Source organism: Neopelma chrysocephalum, unplaced genomic scaffold (genome assembly GCF_003984885.1).
Source record: "Neopelma chrysocephalum unplaced genomic scaffold, ASM398488v2 Primary Assembly neopelma1_26, whole genome shotgun sequence".
NCBI classification, from domain to species: domain Eukaryota; kingdom Metazoa; phylum Chordata; class Aves; order Passeriformes; family Pipridae; genus Neopelma; species Neopelma chrysocephalum.
In genome coordinates, this window is record NW_020897695.1 from 17,991,922 (window position 1) to 18,009,854 (window position 17,933).

The 17,933-nt window shown below is 41.3% G+C and overlaps 1 protein-coding gene across 2 annotated transcripts in view; it reads right to left on the bottom strand.

The window, feature by feature from the left end:
* CNTNAP2 (contactin associated protein like 2) overlaps positions 1 to 17,933 on the bottom strand; it is a 1,044,217-nt gene that overhangs the window by 96,336 nt on the left and 929,948 nt on the right. The gene's annotated exons all lie outside the window — the stretch shown is intronic.

Below are 17,933 nucleotides of genomic sequence, written 5' to 3' on the forward strand. Positions count from 1 at the left end.
GAGGGATATGGGTCAGGTAAGGAGTAAAGGTGGGCCCCTGAATTTTAGGAAAGCAAACTTCCAGCTCTTCAAGGAGTTAGTCAATAGGATTTCCTCAGAAACTGCCCTCAGGGACAAGGGAGAAGGGCAGAGCAGAGCTGGCGGACCTTTAAGGAAGTCTTCCATAGAAGGCAAGAGCTAGCCATCCCCAGGAGTAAGAAATCAGGCAAGGAAGGCAAGATATCAGCATGGCTGAGCTGGGAAATGCTGGTCAAACTAAAGAGAAAGAAGCAAACGCACAGGCAGTGGAAACAAGAACAGGTAACCTGGGAAGAGTATAGAGATGAAGTAGATTGTGTAGGAAGAGGTGAAGAGGGCCAAGGCAAAGCTGGAACTGAACCTGGCAAGGGATACAAAGAATAACAAGAAGTGTTTCTACAGGTATGTTAAACAGAAAAGGAAGGTCAAAGAAGGTGTACCCACCCCTGATAAACAATGCTGGAAAACTGGTAACAATGGATGAGGAGAAGGCTGAGGTACTCAACAACTTCTTTGCCTCAGTCCACCATGTCAACCTCTCTTTCCACACCTCTTGAGTGGATGGACAGCAGGATGGGGACTGGGAGAGCAAAGTGATTCCCACTGTAACTAAACATCAGGTTCATGACCCCATGAGGAGAACGAAGGTACATAAGTCTATGGAACCCTATGAGATGGCTCCCAGAGTCCTGAGAGAATTGGCTGATGATTAGTCAGGCACAGTTTTCTCTTGGTGAAGCCATGTTGGCTGCCTCTAATCACCTCCGTGTCGCACATATGCCTTGACATAGCTTCCAGGAGGATCTGTTCTATGATCTCACCAGGCAGACAGTTAAGGCTAAGCAGTAGTTCCCAGGGTTCATTTTTTACCTTTTCCCAGTTACTGGGGACTTTGCCTGAGTGTCATGATATTTCAAATATCATGGAGTGTAGCTTAGCAACTACATTAGCCAATTCTCTCAGGACTGTGGGGTGCATCTTGCCAGTCCCATGGACGTATGTTTGTTCAGCTTTCTCAGGTGGTCTTGAACCTCAGTTGGGTTGTGATAAGAGAGACTTTGTTCCTCCAGTCCCTGCCCTGATGTTCAGGGACTGGAGATATGTGGGAATAGAGATTACCGTATGTATTGATAAAATATTACTTCCCTGTGAAAAAGGAAGTACAGTGACTGCTACTAGCATTAACATTTTGATAATATAACTGTAAAGTTAGTTTGAAATATAAGTGATTTCAGAAGGCTGCAGGGGTCCCGCGCCAGCGGGGGGGGCAGGGGGGGTGGTGGGGGCAGGGGGCGGGGGGGGCGGGGGGGCTCTGCGCCAGCCGGAAGTCTCTGCACATGCCGCGCAAGACCCCGCGCTGACCGGAAGCCCTGCGCCCACGGCGCAGGACCCCGCACGGGTCGGGAGCTCCTGCGCGCGCTGCAGGGGTCCCGTGCCGCGAACGCAGAGCGCGCGCGGTTTGGAGCCCAGGTACGGTTACAGCAGGAGAAAGGAGAGAGAGAGAGAGAAGGGGAGCCTTTCTGGCAGGTACTGCACCCCCATGGAAGACGAGAGGGCAGCTTCAGAGCACACAGAGGTTTGCCGTTCCAGGTTTGGGGGGGGAGGGGGCAGGGAAGGGGAAGGGAGCAGAGGGGAAGGGCTTTGAGCGGGTCGTGGTTGTCCTCTGACTGGCGGGTGGGAGAGCGGGGCTGTCCCGTATGAAATGTCACAGGTGAGCAATGTGCCTGAAATTTGTGGTGACACAGTGGGGGAAGGATAACGTCAGGGTGGATAGTGGGTTCTTTTAGATTGATGGGGATCCCAGTCAGGCTGGGGCCTTGAAAGGCACCCCAGCCTTGGATAGGTACGGGGGCCAGAACGGTTGGTCGGTTGGTTTGTTTGTTTGTCTATTTACTTATTTACTTTTGGCTCACCTGCGGCCACTGCCCAGGTTCGGCATGTTCTGGATATATTTGCTTTGCTCTGTTACATCCTGAAAGGGTGGGCAGGACAAAGGGCTGTTCCTGGTTATCTCTTTATGATGGTATATAAATAGGTGTTAGTAAAGTAGGAAATGAAAGATTTGCCCAACTCGCTCTAACAGGTACGTAGCCTATGTACCCCTATGTGGTTGCGAGCTATGCTGGCGATGGTTCATGCCTTCGGTAGGGTCGCCCATGCCAGACAGGTCAAAACCATAGGACCAGATACACTACATTCTTGGGCAGGATGAGCTCGTTAGCCTTCTGGCAGTCATCCTAGGAGAAGGACAACTCTCATCCCAAACCCGGGCAGATGGAGCTCGCTTAGCCCTGTAAGGCCATCCATCTAAGAGAAGGTCACTCTAATCAAACCTACATCCTGAGGACCTCGCTGCCACCGGCCAAGCTTGCTCGGCCATGGCAGATGAACCTTAGGATTAAAGGGTGGGTTCAGTTCCGCGCATACTGCATCTCACCTAAAAAATCCATTGCGCAGGCTTGAAGGCTTTACCCACATGCAAAAAGTCCTGCAGCGATGGGCGAGGGTCGAAACGGTAGGTGAAAGGTACACTGGGAGCCGCAGACTCAACCCTGCATGCAGGCGGTTCAGGATATTGGTCATTTGAGACTGACGGAGATAAGAGTCTCTTGGGGCAGCACCCTGAACGACCAAGCAGCCTTTTCAAGGACAGCACTGCTTGCTCCACTTGGAGAGGGGCCTAGAAAAGGTGGCCTAAACAAAGCTCATCTCCACCTTCACCCGGTTGGTTAACCGCAGACCAACGGGCATCTTCTTCCAATGCGGTTGCACAAAGAGCAAAAGACAAAGGCATGCACCTGCCTCCAAAGGTGTATCTAAATTAACTCTAGCATGTTGGAACATCAGAACCATGCTCGATTCTGCGGATAGCAGACGTCCTGAGCGTCGTTCTGCCCTAATTGCCCATGAACTGGCCCGTCTCAACATTGACATTGCTGCTCTCAGTGAAGTTCACCTTCACGAGGAAGGCAGCCTCAGAGAACACGGTGCCGGTTACACACTCTTTTGGTCAGGTAAGTCCAGAACCGAAAAACATCTCTCAGGTGTCGGCTTCATGATCAAAAACTCTATTGTCCCTAAACTCGAAAATCTGCCGACAGGTCACTCTGACCGCATTATCTCCCTACGCCTTCCACTAAACAACAAGCATCATGTTGTCATCTTTAGTATATATGCCCCAACTCTCCAAGCTGACCCTGCTGAAAAAGATAAATTTTACACTGACCTGTGCTGCCTTACCCAAAAGGTACCAGCAGATGATAAGATCATTATCCTTGGTGATTTCAACGCCAGAGTAGGTAAAAATTTTGAAGCATGGAAAGGAATATTAGGCAAGCATGGTGTTGGAAACTGCAATGATAATGGTCAACTTCTGCTAGAATTCTGCGCGGAGCAACAGTTTACCAATACTATCTTTCAGCAGAAAAATAGCCTGAAGACAACCTGGCACCCCAGGTCTAAGCATTGGAACCTCATTGATTATGTCTTGGTGCGACAGAGAGATGTCCGCGATGTCCTCCATACCCGCGTGATGCCCAGCGCAAAATGCCAAACAGACCATCGGCTTGTGCGCTGTAAACTCAATTTCAATCTCAAATTCAAACCCAAAAGGGGCAGTATGCCAAGGAGAAGATTCCAAGTTAACGATCTCCAATCAGCCACAGTAAGAGAAAGATTCCAGGCAAACCTTCAAACTAGGCTCGAAAACCATTCCACAGATTCTTTAGATTCCTCTCCTGAAACAATTTGGCAGCATATTAAAAGCAGCATCCTGCAATGCTCTCAAGAATCCTTAGGGTTCTCCCTCAAGAAGAACAAGGACTGGTTTGATGAAAACAATCAAGAAATCCAGGAATTGTTGAGGAAGAAGAGAACTGCCCACCAAGCACACCTTGCACTGCCATCCTGTCATGCAAGAAAAATAGCCTTTCGTCTTGCATGCAGCAAGCTCCAACAGAAACTCCGTGACATCCAGAACAAGTGGTGGACCGATCTAGCTGCAAAAACTCAACTATGTGCAGATACAGGGGACCACAAAGGATTCTATGAGGCCCTGAAAACAGCATACGGGCCTACATACCAAGTCCAAAGCCCACTACTCAGTGCAGATGGTCAAACACTTCTGACAGATAAAACCTCCATTCTGAATAGATGGTCTGAACACTTTCAGACTCTTTTCAGTACCAACCGTGTAGTCCAAGACTCAGCATTTCAGTCCATCACACAACAACCGGTGAAATATGAATTGGATACTGCCCCCAGTTTAGGAGAAATCCTCAAGGCCATACAGCAGGTGAAAATTGGCAAGGCAGCTGGGGTTGATGGAATTCCACCTGAAGTCTGGAAACATGGGGGCCTTGCACTCCATGCTAAATTTCATGAGCTTGTGGTGCGCTGTTGAGAACTAGGCGAACTACCTTCAGACCTTCGTGATGCAGTCATCATCACCTTGTATAAGAAGAAAGGTACTAAATCAGACTGTTCAAATTACCGTGGTATTACTCTGCTCTCCATTGCTGGCAAAATCTTGGCAAGAATACTCCTGAACAGACTAATACCTGCTATAGCAGAAGAAATTCTACCTGAAAGTCAGTGTGGCTTCAGAGCCAACAGGAGCACCACAGACATGATATTTGTTCTCAGACAACTGCAAGAGAAGTGTAGGGAACAGAACAGAGGTCTCTATTTAACCTTTGTCGACCTCACCAAGGCTTTCGATACTGTGAGCAGAAAAGGTCTTTGGCAGATTTTGGAACGTTTAGGTTGTCCCCCCAAGTTCCTTAAAATGATCATCTCACTTCATGAGGATCAGCACGGCCAAGTCAGATATGGCAACACACTTTCTGAGCCCTTTCTAATAAAGAATGGTGTGAAAGAAGGTTGCGTTCTTACTCCTACCTTATTCACAGTCTTTTTCAGCATGATGCTCCAAAGGGCCACGGCAGACCTCGATGATCAGGACGGTATCTACATTCGATATCGTACTGATGGAAGCCTATTCAACCTAAGGTGACTGAAGGTCCACACTAAGACCCTAAACCATCTTGTCCGGGAGCTGCTTTACACTGATGATGCTGCCCTTGTTGCCCACACAGAAGCAGCCCTGCAGCGTTTAACATCCTGCTTTGCAGATGCTGCTGAGCTCTTTGAACTGGAAGTCAGCTTAAAGAAGACTGAAGTTCTCCATCAACCTGCACCTCAGGAAGTCCTCCATCATCCCCACATCACCATCGGCCAGTCAGAACTCAAATCAGTCCAACAGTTTAATTACCTAGGCAGCCTCATCTCCTCAGATGGTAAGATTGATGGGAAGATAGACAATAGGTTAGCGAAGGCATATAGTGCTTTTGGAAAGCTTCATAAAAGAGTCTGGCGTAATAAACACTTGAAGAAAAGTACCAAGATCAGTGTTTACAGAGTCATAGTGCTGTCTACTCTTTTATATGGTTCCGAATCATGGGTCATCTACCGCCACCACCTGCGTCTCCTAGAACGCTTCCATCAACGCTGCCTCCGTACAATCCTAAACATCCACTGGTCAGATTATGTGACCAATACATCTGTTCTTGAACAGGCAGCAATCACAAGTATTGAGGCCATGCTACTGAGAACGCAGCTGCGATGGGCAGGGCACGTCTCCAGGATGAAGGACCACCGCCTCCCTAAGATCCTGCTTTATGGTGAACTTGCCACTGGCTGCCGCAAGAGAGGAGCCCCAAAGAAAAGATACAAGGACTCCCTGAAGCAACAACTCAGCCTCGGGCATATTGATCGCCATAACTGGTCTACTCTGGTCTCTAATTGGGAGGCCTGGAGACAGACCATTTATAACGCTGCTGATGCTTTTGAGAAAGCACGCAGGATCACCCTTGAGGAGAAAAGACAACGCAGAAAGAATCGAGCCTTGCAGAATATACCATCTAAGGAGTCTTTCTGCTGTGTCTTTTGCAACTGGACATGCCTTTCTCGTATTGGCCTTTTTAGCCACCAACGTGCTTGCAAGAAAAGTGGGTAGAGTCCTTCCCAAATCTTCGTTCGCAAAGCCTAGCCATGAGGAGGAGTGAGGATTTCAGAAATTCTGTAACAGTATTACTGATTTCTCTCAGTGAAGTTCTTGTTGCCTGGAGGAAGTATTTTTAAACACATTTTACCTTCAGTCATAGGAAGTCTAGAAAAGTATAGAAGTATAGAAAGGAGAAGAGAAATTAACCTCTAAATTAAAGGTAAAGGAAGGAAAACTTGTATAGCAGAATGGCTGCAATCATTAAAGCTTTGGACAAAATTATACTATAATATATAAAAAAGACACAAATAGTAATCCAAAAGATTAAAAAAACTAATTTATGATAAATAGAATTTATTAAATTCTTGAGCAATTTCATTAGGAATACATAACTCTTCAGAATGTCTGAAGCCTCTTATGACCTTTTTAATATGTTTTTATCTTGAGATTTTCATAGTATCCTGCACACCAAAGGAAAACCTAAATAAGAATGAAAAATAAAGAGAAAGGCTTTGCTGAATGCAGGAAAGAGCACCCCCTAAAGTGTCTATCCTTCTCATATTTTTGATCCTCACTTTCTCCACGGTTTGGTTTGCAGCCTGAAGGCACTTGATTCAGTCTCCCCTGTGTGCAGTATCTACATCTGGTAGCTGTAAAATTGCAGTGACATTTATTTGCAAATGGACAGGGAATTAGATGTACTGAGAGACGCTGACATGATTCAGCAAAAGCTGCTGTTTTCTTATGCATGTGACTATGTTTTCACATTGTAAGACAAGACTGCACACATTTAAATTATTTTACTTCATGTTTAAAAGGAGTGAACTTCAGTGTGTTATTATCCTTCTTTCACGATACTCTAATATCTTCTTTCTAGTAAGATTTACAACTGGACAAGTAATTTCAACAATTGGACAAATAATAAGTCTAAATCCTAGCTCTCTGTTTACAGGAACCAAGCCTCTTTGGATTAATGGGAATTAAATATGTTAATATCATTCTTTCATCATCTCATTTTATGACTGTTCAAATATGCTTTCGTATATCTGGCTGACTGAATAGCTTGATGGTTTTTTGTTCCTTCATTGCCTATGTTGGATTAGACTCCCTCAACTATAATAACCTTTGCCTATTTTATCCATGCTGAGCCTTGAAATTCATTATCCTCACCTGTGGTTTTAATCTTAGATATTCAGTATATACCAGCTGACTCAGAAGTATTACACTAAACTGCACACAGGTTACCTGAAACTGGCTAAATGCTCTCCAGGTGCAAGGTAGTAAAAAAAAAAATGGTCCTGGCTTTTCTCGCCTTGTGGACAAACATCAGTTCCCTTTCTACTGACAGACAAGCACTTGCACATATAATTTGCAATATTTTGGAAAGGCATTACTATACTGTAGCTCAATATGGAGGGAAATCAGAACTCAGTATAGTACCTTTCTCATAATGAGTAAACATCTCTGTGAGGACAAAGATAAGGAGGGATTTGATTTTGGTAATAACGAAGTTATTTTTATCTCACTTTAAAAAAATCTCAACTACTAATTAACCAGTGAAACATAAATACCAGTCTTCCTACACAGTAGATTAGATTGCTTTGGGGGACAAAAAAAGTTGCATTAAACGAAAGTACCAAATTTTCTCATGAAACATCATGTAAAGGCCAAATATACCCTAAAAAGATAATTATTTATTAGCATTATTTATTAATGGCTTCACTTATGCTAATTGCACTGCAGCTGTCTTGTAGATAAGCACTTGGAAACAACTCTCATACTTTTATCATTATATTTTAGTTGATGCAGCAATTTTCAGCCATGGGCACTAAGAACAAAAAAACATTAACGGTCCTGCACAAACAGGGAACTGAAACAAAGATATGTGAAAGGACTTGTTTAAAGTCAAACATCAGATGGTTAGAGCAGAGCTTGAAAAAATACCTACTTGCTTTAATTCTAAGGCAATAAAGACAATTTCAGATAGATGTTACCTCCCATTCAGCCAGACCTCTTCTGATAACTACTTAACTGCCTGGAAAGAAGGAAGGAATGGGAGTGGTGACTCACTGAAGGTCTGTTGATTCATCTCATGAGAGTAACTAATGCTTAAAATAATACAGGAGCAATACCTTCTGGTCTCTTTTGTGAGGGATGATTCACACAAAGGGAACTATAGTCAGTGCATTGAGTGGAAAAGCAGAGGAGGTGTGTGTTTTCCTGTCTGTAATGGGTTATAATATACTTCATTATATCCTTTTAACTGCAATACTTTAACATGAAACTGAACTGATCCTGTGCAACAGAAGGCACTGCAACAAGGGGAAAGCATAGACATCAGAACAGAGTTCTCCCATGCAGCACATAAAAGGTTTGTGTAACTGGTAGTTATTTTTTGTTGGATGAAAGGCAAAATAAAACTGGGTGGTAATGTCCATGAAATCAGATTATGTCTGAGCATGGTAAAGCAACAGAGAGATTTTTTGAGAGGAAGGAGTGGCTTCTTTTACTATGAAAAATTGCTATGAAGTTGTCATCGTCCTAAAGCTGCTGAGCAATGGGTCTGAGTGCTTACAAGCAGATACAAGGATATCAAACCCCCTCTCAATTATGTTGCATTTGAATGTCATAAAAATAAGTCAAAATTGTAAATTGTGCATGATACTAAAAGCAGTATGAGCCTGGTGCAGGACCTGAAAACTAGACATCAAGACTCACACTTCTGTGATGGTCCTTTAAACAAAGCATGTTCCCTGTGTCCTCTTCTTCCTTTCATGTTGTGCTTTCCTTATTCTGTAATTTGTGTATTAGCTGTAGGTTCTGCTGTGGGCTGTGGTTAAGACTTGTAGAGGTTTTAAGGTGCCTGAGTGGTAGCTACCCAAACACTTTTACATTTAGTAAGGTCCTCATGGTGGTAGGAATTTCTTGATTTTTCTGCTAGGCCGTATAAATTTTTGTCAGTTAATGCCTATTTTATGAGCTATTTATTTCTTTGTGGCTGTCCAAGGGTCACCATCAGAGTAAGGACCCTGTTGCACTATGCTCTGTACTACCACAATAAAAAAAGACCATCCAAAAATATGACTCAATTTTATTTTTAGTGTAGTAACTGTATATGAAAAGGGCACATGTGAGGGGTCAGGGTAGATGGGCCCAGCTGACTGTGGCTTCCTTTTATCAGAAGTTTTAGACAAAGATTTTCTACTCTGGAAAATATACTTGTAATAATTTACATTTGCCAACACCCAGGGTAGACCCCTAAAGTTGGAAGAAGATATCTTTGGTATTGTCTACTTTTTACTCTGCAGCAGGAAAAAATATCTACCAAAAATACAAACCAGAAGTATCATGAAGTGCTAGAGGAGAGTGGAAAACAGAACTGACTCATTGGAGGTAAAAATATGTTCTTAGACTTCATGGTAATCAGGGGCAGAATATTTGATTCAGCATGTGAGTGAGGGACCTGCCTGGTTTAACCACCTTATGTTAACTACTTTGCTTGACTATGCATGAGTCTCAGGAAATGTAAAGTCAACAGGAGACTTGTTCTTATTTCCTGCTGTAGCAGTGGCAAAAATAAAAGGGTGAGTGAATTTAAGAATTTATAAAGCATTTGTTTTTAAGATTTCATACTAATAGAACTCTGTCTCAGTCCATGAGTTGAGACAAAAATCTCTACTTTAAAAACAAAACCAAGACATTTAGATCAAGACGATCTAAAAAGTCTAAATTATGCAAGATAGTGTTATAGCAGCCGTGTGATAGTAACTGCCTTCACACTCTTAAAAAATAGATTACTGTTTTATTAACTTTTTAACAAAATTTTACACAAATGGTTTTTCTTTCCTTTTAAAATGTAAGAAATCATACATGTGTGCAACGTTTCTGAATGAAAAGTTGAGAGCAGAAATATTCATTTTCCTTATACTGAAAACAACCATTGCAAGGCAAGGTAGAAAGATAGAGCCTGAATTGAGAGAGGTTTAAAATGATATTTTTTTAAACTACCATTTAAACCATGAAGAAATGCTGCAAAGTGTTTGGAAAATCTGTGGCCAAAACTCTATGTGAACATTTAGCATCTGCCATTTTATAATGTTCTCACAAACTCTTAAAGACAAAATAATTATATTTACTTGAATCAGTCTGTTGACAAAATTTGAATTGATCATCTGCATAAATATTTAATGCACCATGGATATAATTGTATTATTATTAAAAACACTTCCACTTTCATTATATCTTATCATCTAGTCACAGAAAATAATTTTCTACTTTAAAACTGAATTGCTTTGGTGAAAACAATAAAGAATAATTCAGACTTTCAACAGGCTATCTAAGCAATTGCCAACACTTTACCTAAAAAGTTTAAATAAAAGAAGTAGTTTTCAGAATATCAAGACTGTTTAACCACTAAGAAGAAAGATTCTCAAAAATATCTAAATAATTTAGGACCAGAAGATCCATTGGATTCAGGACACATAGCCTCAGGAAACAATGAAGCCTGGTTGGACCCTTTCAGATTTCCTCACTCATGGCGTTTCAACATATGGGATGATGTTGATGATTAGGATTAAATGTGTGACAGTGACAAAGGCAGGTCTCTGTGTGCATCCTCTCTGCTCCTTTCTTTTCTGCTGTCTCTGATGGGCAAAGAGGTTTGTCCTAAGAACACCAGGTGGAAGTTGCAGGAGGAACTGTCTGGGTGCTTGCATAATTGATGTATTCTGGGGATGGGGGAGCTGAGATATTTGTGATTGACTGTGGTGCACATCAGCCTGCATAAGGGTATAAAATCATGCTGGAGACTGGGCCAATGAGGAATACTGGTCTCCCAAGGCAGAAGGCAGCTTCCAGGTGGATTCCTGCCCCTTCAAGGGTACATCCAGCCCAAAGATGGGGAACACTCACTTTGGAAGAGTGAGTAAAAGTGCGAAGGTCCGGTCACATATGGAGATAAAATCCTAAAGTAGCTCCATAGGTGCTCTGTTGCTTTGCAATTGTGAATACTGCAAGGCCAAATACTGTCAACCTGTATGCTTCTACCTAAACCTAAGTATATTATAACCCTTTAGACAAAAACTATAGATCAAATGTGAGACTAAATGGACCTAGTCATATCTAGGCTTCTCGGAGAAGTTTAGAAAACCAGGGTGTCTCACTGAAGCTTGTGACGCGACAGGAGGGACCATGACCTCATTATAATATAATCCATTGGAATAATGATAGAGTTGTTGTTTAGATGCTGCATTGGCGCTATTTAGATACTGTATTAGCAATAAATCTAATCATAATCATCCACATAATCACTGTGTCCAACTTCTTGTGCCTGACTGAGAACTTTCTCCCAATTACTGTGCCACAGTAAGGATTCAAGAGCAGAATAGTATGGGTGACAGTACAGTGGGGATCTGATGCAGGCTGCCTGGCGGGGAAGAACAAGTGGATGAGACCTTCTAGAGGCAGCTAGAAGTAGCTTCATGTTCACAGGCCCTGATCCTCCTGTCTTTGTTGGAGAGACTAAACAGTGGAGCATAAGCAAGTTTCCTGGAGAGCTATTGATGACAACTTCCTGGTGCAAGTGACACAGAAGCCAATGGGGAGAGATGCTCTGTTGGACCTTACACTCAAAAAAGGAGGGGTTTGCTGGGGATGGAAAGGTTGAAGACAGCACCAGCTGTGATCATGAGACGGTAGAGGTCAGGATCCTGAGAGGAGGGAGCAAGGCAAAAAGAAGATAGTCTTATGCAAGTACCTTAATGGTACTTAAGTAGGAAAAAGAAGACTAGGGAAAATATGGGCACACTGAATGATGCAGGGGACCCAGGGAAAAGGCTGTGGTAATAAACACCTTCTTTGCCTCAGTCTTTACTAGCAAGACCAGCCTTGCACAACCTGTTCTAGAGGATGCAGTGCAGGTAGGTATCTGAGAAAAGGAACGCAGAGGGAACATCTGCCTAGTCTGACCATGTAAAGTAGGCAGAACAGTGCCTACTTCACTGAAACCAGAGCCCTTCATGTGCTATTCAGGTGTTACAAAGATGCAGGTACATCTGGGCCTGTCAGAGGATACATCCTGAGGAAATTCCTTTGGAAAATTTCATCTGGTATGGGCTGGACATGATTCCTGCTAGGTGGCAGGTGGATAGATATTTTTAGTATCAACATTTGGTACTGAGATACTTAAGCCTTCTGGTAGATCTAGCCTCTGACACCTTGTCTTCAGGAGGTGAAGTAAACCAAATCAGTCATTACTATCAAGAAGAGAGGAAGTTTGTCCTCCTAGTTTCTTGTGGAATGTGTTATTGTTTCCGTGTTAAAGCAGAAAACTCAGTGAGAAAACTGAGCTTGTAGAAGTCAGCTGAGCTCAAAGTGGGATCCAGCTCCTACTTACTGCATGAACTAATGCAAGAAGTCACACAGTCACTTCGAAGAGTATCAGGAAAAGAAAGTCTTTATATATCAATGTATTGACTTCAGTTCTATATGTGAATTTTTATGCCAAATTACAGGAAATTACAAAGAAAATGTAAACTAATGGAGTTATCATAGTTTAATGACTTAGTGACAAGATTTTACCCTGCAGTTGAGAAAGGTAAGAGTACAAAAGAAGTCAGTAAGTAAAGCAGACATCACTGTCTAATGTGAGGCAGAACACAAAGAATATGAAATCATATAGAGGATTTAACAAAGTCAACAAATACATGCCCTTCTTTGATTTAAAAAACCCTCTGATTTTTGGAAGAAGAGAATTGTTATAGATTTAGCATATTTGATTTTCTTCCAAAAAGAGCAGAGATGAAAAATAGAATTGCAGAGATTGTTGATGACATGGGTAAAGTACGGGTCATCAGAAAATTAAAGGACCTCTAATTTGGTTAGGGTCAAGTCATATTTAGTATTATAATGAATATCTTTGCACAAGAAGTCAGCATATTATTTTTTTTTATTTTGCCAGCAACACAGGGTTGGAAAGGTCAGAAAATAATACATAATAAACAGTATCCCAGTGTGATCAGCCAGAAATTCCTAGGAGACAATGGGCAGCCTAAGCATTAATTTAATTGTAGAGGGCACTAATAAACTATTACCAGAATTAATGTGGGTAGTCTTGACTACCTGTGTTTAAGAACGAAGAATTCAAGGTGCAATGAGTAGGAAGAACCTTATTAGCATAACCAGAGAACAGAAAAAGAGAAAATATCTTATGAGAAGAAACCACGTGAGTTTATCTTGCTTACCACAGCAATTAAAAGCTGAGAGAAGACGTGATTGCACCATAAATATACAAGGGGAAAGAGTAAATGCTAGAAAGGGAAAATAATTAGTTCAGCCAAAGAACAATACTGAAAAAAGAATGTCTGGCTATAAAGAAAAGATACAAATCAAACTGTTAGGAATGAGAAGACTCTTAAAAAACAAAGGTGTGAAAGTCTGAAACACAGTTGTCCAGCCAGCAAAGATTCAAATTATTTTAAATAGAGAGTTGGATAAATTTAGAGTGATAGACACAGGTTATGCATTGTCACTGCCTGTGTGATAGTGAGGATCTAAATTCAAGGACGCAGAAGGTTTGTTTCTGTCATATGCCTATAGCACCTGGTAATTTTGTGCAGCATAGTAAATACTCACTTTCCATGGGACAAAGATCAGCACATGTGAATAAGGCAACAAAGCCTATGCAGTTTCAGTATGTAGCAGAAAGTAGACTGGAAATGAGGACCAACACCTGAGAAGAACTAGTGGGTGGTACTGCCAGTACAGTTTGCCATTTGTTGCATGTATTTCGTCCAATACAAATCAAAGTTAGGGAGAACTTTGCTTTTTGAATGCTAACCAGTTCCCACCTTGAACTTTATGTGAGCTGCAACTGATTTATAAGACACTGAACATAAACGACTGTTAAAGTGGCTTTTATGGCAATGAGAAAGGCATCACATCACCCTTGAAAGAAGAATGATAATGCTGAGGGGATGTGCTGTAAGGCACAGAATGCCATACTGACATTGAGGCAGACCAAAGTAAAGCAACCTGTACCAGTTCTCTGTCAGAGTCCACGCTGCTTACAGAAGCTTCGACCTAATTTCCTCATAGCCCTGTGCCTAGGATTTTCTATTGATCAGTTTTAGCTGGAATGTTTATTTTCTGCCTTTGGCTTGCTCCCACATGCCAGACTGGGCACCTATACCCAGAAGAAGAAGGTACAGGTAGAACTGGTCTTCTTGGATGGGACATAAATCTCTATTTGAATATCAAGAATTTCTGCATCACCTACTTCATCTGAAATGGAATCTTATCTTTCAAAGAATGCTGCTTGCAGTTCTTCAGACTGGTTTTTTTGTTTGTTTTGTTTGTTTGTTTGAAGCTTTCATTGTCCTGGAATAGGATGAGAGTTCGCAAATACTGCTGTAAGAACATTTGGGTCATAAATTTCCCTGAAGAAATGTAATGTTTTTCCATTTAATTTGATAACTTCTCATGGGCCTCTGGGATGAAGAGATGTTTCATCGTCCTATGCATTTTTTGACATGTGGCTAGTGCAACATGCGTTACTACAGGGATTTTTTACAAAAGAGTGACCTTCTGCTAGGGAAAAAATGTAACAACTCAATTAAAAGAAATAGTGAAGGTCACAACACTTTCCCTACCCAGGTGAAAAATCAAGCGGTGGAAAATGTAAGCTGTATTTACTTCAACATATGGTAATTTAAGTATTATGTGGAAAACTCATTGATATGGTAGAATTCCATTTTAGGATGCCTCTGGAGAAAAAAGTGATGGAGTTATTAAAATTTGTAAGAAAATATATTAATCAGTCTTGTGTTAGAACATTGAGTCTGGAGGAAAGCATGCTCTCTGGGTAGAAGCAAACAGCAATGGGAATCATGGTCCCTAGTCTGTCACTGCTTCTTGTCTGATTTTAGAGGAGTTACTTATGCCTTAACTGAGTAGCCTAGAAACAGCTAACAGCTAAGCACCAGAAGCATCGTGGGACTTTGCATATGCAAATGTTAGGTATTAGAGTGCTGTCAGTATCCCTTGCCCACAGAGCAAGTAGACCCACCCTGAAGCTATACCACTGCTCCCTTTAGCAAGCTACTCCACATAATCCCTTTCACAGCTGCCAAATTCAATGATCACTCCTTGGGGAGACTTTTTGGGGCACCTAGCATTGCAGGGGTTATCAGCCAAGTGACATCCCTGAATGCAGTGGTTGTAAATATTCCCGGCTTTCTACAATAAATAAATAAGAAAGATCCTTCCTCTCTTACATGTTCATGTCAGGATCAAACACAAGCTGACCTTTATTTCTAAGCCTCATGGTTTTTTTCTGTTGCAAAAGTGACTTAGAATCATAGAATCATAGAATCAACAGGTTTGGAAAAGACCTCTGAGATTATCAAGTCCAACCCTTGATTTTAAGAAAAATTAGTACCTTATTCAACTACCTCCTTTCTAAGCAGTCCTAGTTAATGTCAGCTGACCAGCCAGCTATGAAAATAATGGGGTTCTGTAGATTTACTGGTGTATGTAAAAGTTGAGGCTTCAGGTAATTCTATATCTCTGTCAGCTGTTCCATGAATGGTGACAAGTACAAGCCTGCCAGAGGATTTTCTTGATAAATGGAATAGTTAAAGACTTCAGCCACATTCACAGTAGAATTATATCACTGGTTTTTTTCTTGACAGTCTTCTTTTTCAGATGTTTGGAAGGGCTATTTCTTAAATCAGAGAAACATGTTCTTCCTTTCCTTCCTGTATTTCTCCTCTCCCCAGAGATGGCAATCTGGGGCTGTAGTGAAGGTGTATGAAGCTACTCTTCAAGATATTGCAAATTCCACTTCTTTTTTTATATGAACCTGGAGCAAATCTGTGCGGTTATTAGACCTTAAGACAATATAAGACTTAAGACTTATTAGACCCAAGCTCAGAACACCAGTAAAATAATTTAATGAGTTTTCCTAGTAACAACTTTTGTGCTTTCCAAAGACTTCAAGCTAAGCTTATACATCACTAACCACGTATTACAGGTACATACAGGTATTATACACATAAGGGAAGAAGAAAACAGAATTTGCACTGTCTGCTGGCAGGATGCTGATTTAAACATTTTCCCTTTAGAATGATAAAAAGTAAAGAAATCGAGAACAGGTTGTTTGAAGTACAGCAGTTGCAGTAAATATGATGGTTATTATGTAAAAAACCTTTAATACAAAATAGCTGTTCTACTAGAGAATGTGATGGGTTAGTCAAAAAGCAGCTTGCCAATGGAAAGAGTTTAGGGATAATTCTGTAATTATTGTATTGATTTAACTTTGTGTTCCTATTGAGGGAGAAATTCACATATTAATTTTACAGGACTTCTGTAAAGGGGAAACAGACCTTTAGGAAGTAGCAGATTCTACTGTAAACTGTGTAAGAAACTTCTGAAATTCTGAAACTTTACTTTCCATTTGAATGAATTCCAGAAAACCATAAGTACAGACTAGAATGAAACAAACATAAAAACTATGTAAAACAAACGTTCATTAAATAAATGTGCAATTCAGAAGAGAGAATCAGTTTCTCTTTGTTACTAAACTCACAACATTCAACTCTTTCTGAACACTTTTTTTGAGTCACTTTATGAGCTGTGACTGGTAGAACATTTAAGTCACAGAAAGGCCTAGTTTCTGGGGCTCTGAAAATTTCAAGCAATAGTTTTTGGGAAAGAAAGGGTAGAGTGAATGGAAATACATTGAATGAACTGCTTTGTACTTTATAGCAAATACAGTCAACATAGTTTTTACCAATGTTTCACATCTGTTTTTACAGATGATATTTCAATTTCTGCCACTAAGAATTTATAATCTAAGGGTTAAATTATAGGACACAAGGAAGAGGTTGCATATGCCAGGTCACAGCAAAGTCAGCGGATCTCAAGCACGGGCTTAAAATTAAAGTCCTGTTTAACGATATTCTGAGTAAACTGCCACGTACTTTCTTGAACTGGTGCATCTATTCAGTGAGCAGTTGCAGCATGATTACTTTTAATCTTGAGCTGAGTTCAAAAGAATTACAGTCACTGCCAACTCGCCTTTATTCACTGTTAGTGTCACCATTTAGCTAAGTGAACAGCATGACTGGTCTGATTACAATAGCAGAGACCACCTTTCATAAAGTAGAAGAGCAAGAAACTCTGAAAATGCCCACCTCAGCTGATTAGAAGTACTATTTAAATTCAAAGGGAAATTAGAAATAGCTGCCACTTTATTACTGAAGGGCTGTGTCCCTTGCTAAAGCAATTAAGACTATCTCCTGTGACTCAATAGGAGCTATTTTGATTTGCTCTAATTGCAGATTAGACAAACTGGGATTAAGCAACATGAAATAAATTCCTTGTAGAAAGAAGGAAACATACTTTCACCCAATTGAAACTTGGCATTTTATTCTTACCCAGAGGAAAAAATTCAGATGCATTTTGAAGGGGCCTTCTGGTGGTTTCTAAGTCTCCACATTCTGATTTGTGTTTAAATTTTGGGAAGTGTTGAAAATGGTTTTTTGTTTTAAAATTAGATGTGTGCATGTAGATTATATTGCATCTGCATAAAAGATAGGTTATTCGGGGTCCACAAGAAATTTCTTCTCTTTTAACATTAGCAACTTTTTCTGTGCATCAGTATTTAGAGCTGGCTCCTTGGTGTCCATGAGTAGCTCCTGTAGCAAAAGGAAGCACACATGCTTTTCCCAGTGCTGGAGTGCAGGGAGGCTGCTTGCTGCACTCATATAACCCCACTGCTGTAATGTGCTGCTAGGGGCTGTAATAACAACCACTCAAAGCACAGCAGGCCTGTTGCTGCTCCCATTTATGGCAGGGTCAAGGGAGGACAAAGGAGACATAAAACATGTTTCTCCCTAATTCAGCTGCTTCA